Raw genomic sequence first — 12926 nt, 5'->3', positions numbered from 1 at the left:
ACTTTATGTAATAATCATTAGAGTTGTTTGTGTATTATAATGTTTTAGAATTATAACCCCAATCCTTTAACAGAACATTGTGTTGAATTATAGGTTCCATTCTGTGTCATATCATTTATATCTGATTCAGACATATCCTTTGAGAATTGCAAATTATTGAACATAATCAAATTTGCATTTTGGAATCCAAGGTTTCTTTAGGTCCTTCATTGTTCCAAATCCCAGTCAAGTAGTCTGCTGGATATTTTTGATTAGAAAGATCTTTTTTTTGGTATTTTACAGGCTGGGAAAAAAGGCTACTTTACCTTCAATCTGCCAGAATTTGGTTACCCAAATGCTTTTTCATCCACATTTGCTTTCCGATACTTGTATCCTTGAATAGCCAGGTTTAGACTAAACTTAGTGAAGTAAATCAACTTATTGATTAGGTTTTTCCGAAGCTGCTGTGGCTTCTGTGTGAAATAGAGGACTGAAGGGTGTGACCTGTTAGTGTTCTAAAAGTAAGTGAGTTTCTTCAAGAAATTTGAATGGCTTTCGGTAGGCTGAGCCTCACAAAGTTCCCATTGTGTGTAATTGGGTTATTCCCTAGGATAACAAGTCCTATGAATGAAGTAATGTCCATAGTGATAATAGCAATACATTTCCTTAAAGTTTGTTGAGTTCAAATAAGGATCTCCATTAGTCAAAGTAGCATATCCCTGAAAATGAGACATCATTTTTATAACAGTCTCAATGTCTAAATCATCTGAAAGAGAACCAGGTATTATAACATCATTCATTATAACTTTTATCAAATAAGGCAATTGCAGTGTCCCAGTAGGTCCTTAATTTCATATGGAACTTTCTCCCAGGCTATGCCCTCAGGCGCAGGATAGGCTGTAATCTTTGCCGCATAGAAACCTCTTTGGGTTCTGTGGGATGAAGCGTGGGGCTGTAGTTCATGAACCAGAGGTGATGCAATTGTTCTTGCATGGACAAAATGCCTGTTGAGTAGCAGCATAACGATGAAATTGTTGACAACCACATGATGAGAACAAAAGTTCCTAAAACAATCCAGGCATAGGACCACGGATGAATCAAATACTGTCGCAAAACCACTGACAAGTGCAAAGCAGTCTTTGGCGATGAGTGACTGTGAAAGTGGTTGAAAAGTCTTTTGAGAAATATCCTGTTATTTTCAGCATTGTTGGTTCCTTGGATCTCTCGAAAAGGTAGCAGTTTAAATGGTGTAGCATCAGGTGGAATTTAATAGTAGACCATGGAACAACGTTGGACAGTAGCTACTCTCATGTCAGCAGCATTAGCTGTTTGTGGCACTGAGTGTTCTGTGTAGAGTGTTAAGCTCAAACATCCCTGGCTGGGATGTAGAGCTAGAAATTTTACTGCTTTGTTCAGAGTGTATGCTCTTCGGAGTAGGGAGAGACTGAGAGGCACTACTCTGAATCCTTCTCGGTGTTTGCGGCAACTGGCAGTAGAGGACTGGCCACATATTGCTTTTTAACATGGTTGATAGACACCCATCAGTTTATTCTTGATCCAGGCAGCGGAGGCAGGATAACAGTTCTGTTGCCTTTCATCCCAAGAATAGTGACGGGCAAATCAGTAGGATGGTTCAAAAGCTTGCTTGTCTTGGATGTTCTCTCGCACTGGGTTCCCAACGTTTGGAAGTCACCCATTAGCATCAGAAATAACCTTCTCTTCACAGGTGGCGACATCAGAGTGGTTTGTGTTAGACCACTTGTCTCTGACTTCTTGGATACTCTATAAAACATTCAAATGTTTCTGCAAGTCAAATTTATCTTCAGCCGTCACCTTCCCAGAATTATCTAAGCCAGGCACATACATAGGAATTCCGAAGAGAACCTTGTAAGGACTGGGTCCTTCTAATACTCGTCTAGGCAAGTTATTCAATGCTCTCTGACCTCCATACAGAGTATGGTACCAACTAAAACCTGAACTTAACACCCTAACAGTCAAAGCTTGTTTAATCATGCCATTGGCCTTCTTTACAATGCCGTTCGATTCAGCCTTGACTGGGTTGTTGAATTGCAGACAAACTCCCAGAACAGGCATTAAATCCCTGGAAGCCTTGGAGGCAAACACAGGGACGTTATCTGAATTAAATGAATAAACTGCTCCCATTGACACTGGCCACTGCAAATCTTTTATGACTGCTGAAGTTTTTGCATTTCTCTGTGGCCAACCCCATAAGAATAGAGAATGTAGAACATGAATCAATAGTTGCCAGTATATATTTATATCGGTTAGCTGAATTTAGGGGATCAATATGGTCTAAATAAATTACCTGGAAGGTGATAATTGAGATCATGTGGTGAGCTGGTGAGGGTCTTTTGACAGTAGAGGGTCTAACACAGTCCCTAGTCTGTTTATATAAATTAGGCCACCAGTAGTGTTGCTTTAGCATGGCTGCGGTTGCACATAACCCTACATGTGCACAGGCCAAGCCGTTGTGTGATTCTTTGATTTACTCTAATCGGGACAGATTATTAGGTATTCTTTTTCTGCCACTCCTGGTACTGCGACTACCTGTAGGAAAGCTCACTGTTTGGATGGTCAGTCCCCCACTTTTTGCTCTAAATGCTGTGGAAATTGATCTGAAAGTCCCCTGGAGCCTGCTAACTAGGCCCCAGGGTCAGTGCTCTTTCCCTCAAAAGGTCACATAAATTGGTTCACCCAATTCGCATGGTAATTTAACGTGCATTGTAAGTCCCTAGTATATAGTACCCAGGGCTAGGGTGCTAAAGGGGTCACCAGGGCTGCAGCACTATATGTGCCACCCTGAGTGACCTGAGTAAAAGTAAAGTCTGCAGGGCTGCTACTGCAGTCTGCAAAAGTAGCTACACTGCTTGAGATTGACCCTGCACACACCATGTGTGACATGGTCACCACTGCCGTAATATATATGTCACCCCTAAGGTAGGCATCCTAAAACCCAGGAAGCCCATGGATTGTCATAATGGTGCAGGCATATATGTAAAAACATATATACCTCTACAGTAACCGTGCCATTCAAGTTTACTGTAAGTGAACAGCGGTCCATAGATTAAGATGGACTGGCTACTGGACAAAAACGAGATAGCGAGCTCCACGATGGTACCACCGAATTTAGTCGTGTTTGGTATCAAACACCGTGCTTTTTCACCCCTTACACGATTCTCATGGGTGAGCTGGCATTTCTTTCGAGTTGTATCAATTACTTATCGTCCATGTTGGTATTGTATAATCCTTAACACATGTTCATCAAAGTAAGCCTGTCAGCTCCTTACCACTCTACCAGGACTGAGAGAAGAATTACTGGTGCGAATCCGAGGTCCACTTTTGGTTACTGTGTTAATATTACATGGTAAGGCCTCCCAGCCATACCACATAATATTGCCACTTTGCTATATCGGTGTTTCAGTGGTGGGAACTTGAACTTGTGTTTTCACAGTACCACGCGGCCAGAAGTAAATTTTTGAGTACACAAGAAATCCTCAAGTTAAAGTAAGGTTTTTGTTCGATTTTTCAAAAACGAGTTTAATTGTAATTGGTAGAGCCCTGTGTAGGTCCCTATTCCAAAAGCACAAGTAAAAGTTATAAAGTACCTTAGAAAGTTAGGTTTTAAAAGTATGTGTAATTTTTTAATAAGATCCCAACTTTCAGATAAAGGTAGTGCAGAATGGAGAGTGGTCAGAATCTCGATCTGCCCATCATCCCAGCTCTCAATATGAATGATCTTGGAGCTCTCTGCAAGATTAAAGGCATTAGCTTTAGAGCTACAGCCACAAGCGAGGAACTTGAGCAGGCCCTCACCTCCTTTGAGGAAGAGCAGGATAAGGAGAGTCACAACTCTGAAGGTGAGCCTGAGGAGGCTGAAGGTGATCTCCTAGCCCAAACTGCTAATGGTGAAGGTAGCAATGAACTTGCTTTCATACCCTTCCCCAGACTCCCTACTGCAGTGGGTAGTGACAGAGGCCACTCTATCCCTCCCCATCCCCCACTGCTGATAGGTACTGTTGAGGTCAAGCTTGGCCAAATTTCCCTGGAGAAGAGAAAGCTTGAAGTAGAAGAGAAGAGACTAGCCCTTGAGGTAAGAAGGGCTGAGCTGGACCTAGTTTACAAAGATGGTGGCAGCAATTTACATAGGGAAAGAGAGGAGTCTTTTCACCCTAAGAACCCCAAAGGGATTGTCCCCAAGTACAATGATGGAGATGACATTGATAAATGATTTGCAGCTTTTGAAAGGGTTTGCAAGATGAAGAGAGTAGTTTGCCAACACTGGGGCTCTCTTCTTTGGGAGTTATTCTTAGTGAAGGGCAGAGGTAGACTTCTGACCCTTAAAGAGGATGTGGCAGAGTCCTATCAAGCACATGAAAGAGGCCATCATAGAAGGGTTTGGACTCACTACCGAGGAGTACAGAATCAAGTTTAGAGAGACCCAAAAAGGCCAAACCAAACTTGGGTAGACTTTGTTGACTCCTCAGTCAAGGCAATGGAAGGCTGGATTAAAGGCAACAGGGTGGACACTTATGATGGGCTGTATACTCTGTTGATGAAAGAGCACAGTCTGACTAATTATTCCACAGAGCTACTGCAACAGCATCTAGTAGATTATGTGTTGTCCTCTCCCGGAGAGCTGGGAAGGAAGGCAGATAAATGGGTCAGAACCAAGGTGTCCCAGAGAAAGACCAAAGGTGGGGGTGACCCCAAAAAGGGTGCACAGAGTTCCCAACAGGGGAAGGAGGTGAGCACTGACGAAGATAAAAATAAGGAGTTCTCTAAAGGCCCCCAAAAGACTCCTCAGGAAGGTGGGCCCCCAAACTCTTCCCAGTCCAAAGGAAAGGGTTATAAAGGTAAAATGTACTCAGAAAGCAAGAACGGCTTGATTTTCTTTAATATACTGAGAGGATGATTGGCTCCTCTTCTAGATGCACTGATGGGATCTTGCATATTCACATATTTGTCCAGAGTTATGCCTAAAGATCTCGCAGAGTCAACAACATGAGGGATGAGGTTGAAAGCTGTAAGTTGTTTGAGCCAGGCTTGAGTGGGCACAGAGAGATTGTTGGAGGAAATCAGGAGGAATTCTGTCTTGAGAATGTTTGGCAAACGATGATTATGAGTTAACCATCATTGTATTTTTTGCAGCACACAGTTTACAGTTTTTATGTCATCTGGCGAGGAAATTTTCAGATACAATTGACTGTCATCGGCATACATATGGTATTGAATATTAGAGCGGTTCAGAATTTCAGAGAGTGGTTCCATGAAAAGGTTAAACAGTGTGTGGAGCCCTGAGGCACTACAATAGAGACCGGGATACTGGTTGCAAAGGAGTGGTTAACTTTGATTCTTTGTGTTCTGTTTCGTAGGAATGAGGCTAACCAGTTTAAGACAGGGCCTGATAGCCCTGTCTTAAAAACATAAGGGGGAAACAGTTCATCTTGCATATCATGTTCATTGTCCATGCTGGCAGATTCTGACAATTCGTGACACACCCCTCCACTAGCTTTTTTCTGATCGGGAAAAAGGAGTAAGCGAGAAAGGAATTTGTAGCTGAGCCCTTACAATGCCGAACATCAAAACGGAACGTTTGAAGGGAAAGAAACCCACAAAGAACCCGTGGGTTGTTGCCTTTATTACGGCTCAGACATTGTAAGGGAGCATGATCTGTGTAGAAAGTGGAACGGGACCCTTCCAGGTAGTAACGTAGCTTCTCGATGGCCCATTTGATGGCAAGACACTCTTTTTCAATAAAAGGGTATTTTGCCTCATGTGGAAACAGCTTTCTGCTGATGAACAAGATAGAGAATTCCACCCCCTCCTCAGAGATCTGGAATAGAACTGCACCCAATCCATTTCTGAAGCATCTGTTTGCAGGATGAATGGTTTTTGGAAATTTGGGGAGACTAGAACAGGGCTAGAGGTGATTATCCTCTTTTGTTTTACAAACGCTGTTTGGGCCTCAGGAGGTGGTTTACGTAGATCGGTGTTTTTCACTCCTTTTTTTAGGAGATCTTCAATTTCAGAGTAATTGGGTATAAACTTGCAATACTACCCAAGTAAGCCCAAGAATGCTCTTTTTCCCTTTTTATTTTGTGGGAAACGTGTTTGTAGTATGGCCTTGATTTTTTTCTTCTTGGGGTTCGATAAGACCATTACCTAAAAGATATCCCAGGTACTTAACCTTTTGGAATGCTTTTCAGGATTTTTTTGCGTTGATGTGTAAACCCGCTGTGTCTAAAGCCTGAAGCACCCTTTCAAAATGTGTGAGATGGTCCTCCCAAGAAGGACTGAAAACGACTATGTCGTCCAGATAGGCCGAAGAGTATGCCTGATGCTCATGAAGGACTTGGTTCATGAGCCTCTGGAATGTGGTGGGGGCCCCAGGCAAACCAAAGGGAAGCACGGTCAACTCATATAACCCATTTGGTTAGCAAAGGCAGTTTTCACCTGATCCTCCTCCCTAAGGGGCACCTGCCCTTTGGTGAGGTCTATGGTGGTAATATATTGGGCTTCCCCTAGTCTCTCTATTAATTCATCTATTCGGGGAAGCGGGTATGTATCAAACTTAGAGATGGAATTGACTGCCCTGAAGTCAATACAAAAACGTATTGATCCGTCTGGTTTTGGGACCTTGGCGATTGGAGAGGACCAGTTGCTTTTAGAAAGTCTAACGACACCCATTTCAAGCATTTTAGTCACCTCCTCCACGATAGCTGTTCTTTGGGCCGCAGGGATCCGATAAGGCCTTTGTTTCACGATTTCACCAGGACGGGTGATTATGGCGTGTGTAACAACAGTGATTCTCCCAGGAAGATCAGAAAAGACATGAGAGAATGGCAAGAGAGTTTTGTGGAGTTCAGCTTTTTGTTCGATTGTTAGGTTAATATTAACAATTAATTGACTCAAGGTGGAAGGATTGAGCTCAGGAGTCGTTTGAATAAGATTCATGGCTTTAGGCAGGGGACCTATCCACTTCTTTAGGAGGTTAATGTGGAATTTCTGGACTCTCTTTGGGTTCATCTCGACTTGATAGGTGGTTAGACCTATAACGATTTCATATGGGCCTTTCCATTCTGTCCTCATTTTCGTTGGGGAAGAGGTAAGGAGCATCAGGACCCAATCGTCAATCTGTAGGTGCCTACATTTTTTTCCTTTATCATAAAAATGTTTTTGCTGTCTTTAGGCTTTCTCCAAATTGGAGCAGGCAAGATCCTGTCGCTTACCTATGCGGGACAGGAGTCCCTGAGTATAATCAAGCAACGTTTGGGTTTCTTGGTCCTTCTCCTGTTCCCATGCTTCCCTTGTCACTTCCAATAGGGTCCTTGCTTGTCGACCGTATAAGAGTTCAAAGGAAGAACATCATAAGCTGCTCTGAACTTGCCCTCTGATGACAAAAAGAACGAGGGGAAGGAGAAGGTCCCATTCTTTTCCCTCACTAGCCAGCATTTTCTTAAACGTCAACTTTAGAGTTCCGTTATACCTCTCACATAATCTATCAGTCTGTGGGTGGTAAACAGATGTTTTTATGTGTGAGAGGTTTAGGGTTTTACAGACCTGTTTCATAAGAAGGGAAACAAAAGGAGTTCCCTGGTCTGTTGGAATTTCATGAGGAAAACCTACTCGAGGAAAGTACTCTACCAATTTTTCATCTATGTTTGCTGTAGTTACTGCTCGTAGGAGAAATGCATACGGATAGCAGGTTGCGTAGTCAATAACAACAAGTGCATATGTGTTCCCTTTTTTGATCTGGGGGGGCTATCAGATCCATCCCCACTCTTTCAAAGGGTCTTCCTACGATAGGGAGTGGTTATAGCAGTACTGCAGGTGGCTTACACTGGTTTTTTTTGTTGACAGATCTCACATTCTCTGCAATACGTAGTGATGTGGTTGAAGTTACCCGGCCAATAGAATTTTTTTAGAACGTTTTGCCTTATTTTCTCAGCACCGCTATGTCCTGCGAGAAGGGGAGAGTAAGTAAAAAAAAGGACTTGATCGTGAAAGCTCTTGGGTACAACCAGCTGAGGGATTTTGTCTTTGTTTTTGAGGCGATAGAGGAGTTTATTCTGTATTATAAAACAGGGGTAGGTGTTGGGGTTTTTCGACCTTGTTCCCAGGCATGTTGGAGGGGAGGATCACTGGTATGGGCATATCTAAAACTCCGGTCCGAAGCCCAGGGAGTATGGGTAAGGAGACTGCAAGAGATGTTGTTAAGATTTTCTCTAACAAACTAGATAAAACAGGGATTATCAAGATCAATAATAATGTCTTCAGGTAGAGTTTGCATAACGCCAACTCTGACTAATGTGGTGGACCCAGTACTGTCCCTAATGGGGTTTTCTGCTAGGGGATAGGTCTTTATGTGCCCATGAACGCACCTGATAGCTACCTTGGTCTCGGTAAGGAATTGGGAGCACTCTACCAAACGGGAGTGAATGACAGATTGCTTACACCCAGAGTCGAGAAGGGCAGTGATTTTTCTTTCTTTTACCCAGAGACTTAGATAAAAGGACGTTCCCATGTCTTCGGAATTAAGAACTGACTTGGGGAGATAGCTGACATCCATAGGTTCTTCTTGGGTCTTCTTTTGTGGACAGGTGTGGGCAATGTGCCCCCAATTCTCACAATCAAAACACTGGGGTCCTCGATTTGGGAAGGTCTTGGTTTTGTGGCTTTGCCATCGGGTTAATTCCGGTATATTTTTTGACAATATTCTTTTGGGCTTTTACAACAGGGGAATGGGTCTGGGGTTTTTTCTCTTGCTCCCAGGGAGAGGTACGAGGCTGAGCCCGGGCGAATGTGGTGGCGGTTTTGACAGCCTGTTCAACTGTTAGATGTGTATGTTGTTTGAGGCAGCGCTGGGTGTGGAAGGGTAAAGCTTCTACAAACTGCTCATAGTAGATAAGTGTCATCCTCTTTAGTGTTCACTTGAGGCCTCAACCAATTGTAGGCTGCGGCTTACAATTTGAAAAAAAGTCTTGGGGTTATCACCAGCAGTGCCACGTTCTTTTCTGAACTTGACCCTGTAGGCCTCCGAGTCCATTCCGAGATGGTCAAGGATAAGGGCTTTAATTTCTGTGTAAGGAGTATTTCCTCCTGCGTTGGCTACTTGGTACGCGGCTTGGGCTTCTCCTGTCAAAAGGGGTGCCAAAAAGAAAGGCTATTTTGCTGGGGGCCAACCACAAGCCCTCACGGCTCTTTCAAAGTTTAAAAGAAAGGCATTAGGGTCCTGACCTGGGACATATTTTTGAAGCGCTATGTTTGGGAAACCCGGGGTGCTAGGTGTCAGGTAGTGGGCTGGTTATTTGGACTTGATCTTATGCTACTTTATGGATGCACTCCACTTGTTGCGTTATGGAATCCTTTAACAAGTTTCTATCCACCTGGGCAGAGGTCATCTGTCGTCCTAGGGCCCATTCGAGTTTTTCTTGCCCTTATATCAACTTTTGGATAAGGTTCTCCATTATTTCTCTAATGGCAAAATGCCCGCACTCTCCACCAGGTGTAGGGAATTAGTTCACACAGCGAGCGTACAGGCGGCAGTTTTAAACTCAGTATTTTATTTTATACTGATAAACGGTTTGGAGCTCAATTAGGTTCCTTTTGGGTGACATCTCCTCCTCTCTTCGGGACGAAATGGATCTCCTGCTTCTTCTTCACTTCCTCGATGCCTCAGAGGAAAGAGATAAGGGGATCAGTGGAGTACCCTTGTGCTTCACTATTTATTTGAAGGATGGGGTTTCTGAGGGGAGAAAAACTGGTGACGCCTTCTTAAGCACCCTTCACCAAGTGCCTGCACTAGACCGATTTACTTTACTCCCTCTTGCACGCCAGTTATCCCCCCCACCCGATTTCGGTCCCTCTGTAGTCGAAGGTGCCCGCCTTTTTCCTAGCGTTGCAAAGCGCTGCCTTACCTGGTATAGCCATGCTCCTCCTGGAACGTGGCTGGAGTTATCGTTGTTTTTCGGATTCTTGGGAGAGGTTCCTCGAGACGAGCAGGGCTTCTCCGTTACTTTGGCTTCGCTTTTCAATTCTCCCGGCTCCGAGGCTTCCTCGTCTGCAGAGTTTAGACGGTTCTCTCCAGCATCTAATGACATTTGGGGATCGAGAGCAAGCTCCTCCTCCCTGTGACGTCCTTTGTATCGGTTTGCTTCTCTTCTTTCGGGTGCGTTCCGGATGTGTTTCCTATGTCGCGGGTGACTCCTCCTCGAGTGATTTCATGGGTGGGATTTACCTCTGCTTCGTCCCACCGGCTGCAGCTCTCGAAGTAACTGTTGTGAAGAGGCAGGTATGTCTGAGTTGAACGATGTGGCCGAAAATAGAAAGAAGGTAAAGCATAAGGGGGAAACAGTTCATCTTACATATCATGTTCATTGTCCATGCCGACAGATTCCGACAATCCGTGACAGTGCTCCTTACCTTTCTTCCGGGGGTGGGTGGGCCATGTAGAAAAGGGCCTTTTTTTGGATGCTGACCCCCGCTCTTTGCTCTAGATGCTCTGGTAATTGATCTGAAAGTGCACTGGAGCCTGCTAACCAGGCCCCAGTGCTCTTTTTCTTAAAAGGTCATGTGAATTGGTACACCCAATTTACAAGGTACAAGGTAAGCCCCTAGTATGAAGTACAGTGGTACCCAAAGTAAGGGCTTTAAAGGGGTCACCAGGGCTGCAGCACTATTTGTGCCACCCTGAGTGACCTGAGTAAAAGTAAAGTCTGCAGGACTGCTACCACTGCCAGTACAAGCAGCTTCCCTTCTCAAGATCGACCCTGCACACACCATGTGTGACAAGGTCAACACTGCGTTACTATATATGTCACCCTAAGGTAGGCATCCTAAAGCCCAAGAGACAGAGTGCATTATATCAATGGTGCAGGCATTTATGTACAAACATATGTACCTCTAGAGTAACCTTGCCATTCAAGTTTACTGTAAGTGAACAACGGTCCATAGGTTAACGTGGACTCACTATCAGACAAAACGCTAATAGCCAGCTCCACGCTGGTACCACCGAATTTAGTTGTGTTTGGTATCAAACCTGACATGATTCTCGTGTTGAGGGTGAGCTGGCATGTACCCGGGTGGCATCCTTAGAAGTTGCCCCTAAGTTGTCATAGTCTCGCTGTGCTTTGGCGGGCTTTCCAAACCGGTTGCCACCAAGAGAGAATTCTGACCTCCTGGGTAGTGCAATAACTCCCAGAGGACAAGGACAAAAGGCCTGGGCAGGAAGGAGGTCACACCTTCACCCTCCCAGGATGGCTAGTAAAGGACCCATCAGAAGTGGTGAGCCTCAACGGCCATGCCGCTTTTTATATGTAAGTGACTTACCTCCCAGTGGTGAGAAAGGCCCAATCTGTCCACAAGCACTCATGTTTGTGAGCAGGCGGGAAATTAGGTATTCAAGAGACGTACAACCCCCAGATGCTAGCCACACCTTTAGGGTGGGCTAGTAGGTCTGTGCATCAGAGGATGGCCTGTGCCATCGTGAAAAGCCCTAAGAATAGTGAGTTCTGGGTAGTTTGGTACATATCCCCCCCAGATGTTGTTACCTCAGGGGTGAATTAGCCGCATGATCAGTAGCCCATTGGCTCCTGACCTCACACCCCCTAAATCCAGGATTTAAGGGGCATCCCTGGTACCAGATCTGCTGTGAGGAAGGACAAAGAACACATGCATGTAAACACACGGCAGGACTCCACAAAGAAGAGGCATGAAGTACTGCACCTCTGTCAACCCCCTACACCCGCCAGACTACGACTCGTCCAGGACCAGAAACCAGTTCCAAAATAGAAAGTGAAATCCTCTGCAACCTAAAGACTTCACTAAGACTCCTTGGGCTAGAAGAACTTGTCCCTGTAGTCAGTAGGCACAAAACGCACTTCCACAATCCAAAGAAGGACTAACCACCGGGCTACATCGTGGACCAACCCAAAAGTAACTGGCCAGGTGCCTTCTGGGAAGTGTAGTCTTGAACCTCAGTGAATCTCAGCCCTCTATAGCGTTCCCTGGACCTCTGGAAGAAGACTGACCAAGTTGTGACCTTTGCCGGGACCAAGGCTTGTTGGTGGTCTGGCTGACTACTAACTGGTCTCCCCTCCACCCCAGTGATGCAGTTGTTGAGTTGTTGCATGCCAAAGATGGCTTCGTTAGATACCTGGTAAAGCCAGCAACCGCAGTCCCGTTCAGTACCACGGATTGCCAGGCGCACCTCTACAACCGAGCTAGGTAGAGCTGTTCTACCTTTTTGATTCCTAGTCCTGGCGCCCCTCCAAGGGGCTCCTCTATATTCAAACTGCAAGTACCATTTTGTCAAGTACTGATTTTGACAGCTCCAGTTCAGCACCAAGGACAGCAAATTCATCTCTGCACCCAGACTCCCTGGACAAGGTAAAATTGTTCTGACTTTCGAAGCTTGGTCGGGGAACCTGACAGACTTTAACTCCAAGTGAGTTCCAATGATCTCACCCCGCAAGTGACCGAGTGTCACCTGAGATTTTCCCCATTGACCGCAATGGTGAAGGTTAACAGCTCTGCAAAGTAATGATCATATGACTTGTATTGATTTCATTTTGGTGTCTGAATTTATATAAAAATAAACTCTATTTTTATAAATTGGTGGCTGCTTTCTTTCGAGTCATCTCAATTACTTATCGTCCATGGTGTTACTGTAAAATGCTTAACTCATGTTCCTCCAAATAAGCTTTGCCACTGTACCAGGACTGAGAGAAGGATTACTAGTGAGAAATATTACATGGTAAGGCCACCCAGCCATACCACATAATATTGCCACTTTGCTACACTACCGGAATATTATCTACGAGTTAAACTCGTAGGCAATTGGGAGGGCTTGTCCTTCATTGTAAATTCATGTAGGTGTAACCATAGTGACTGGGTATGACTCTGATAACTAGGTTGGCTTTGTTGTC

The sequence above is a fragment of the Triturus cristatus genome, chromosome 1_1 (genome assembly GCF_964204655.1).
Source record: "Triturus cristatus chromosome 1_1, aTriCri1.1, whole genome shotgun sequence".
NCBI lineage: Eukaryota > Metazoa > Chordata > Amphibia > Caudata > Salamandridae > Triturus > Triturus cristatus.
The sequence above is the reverse complement of the archived record's forward strand: the minus strand, read 5'-3'. Positions refer to the sequence as shown.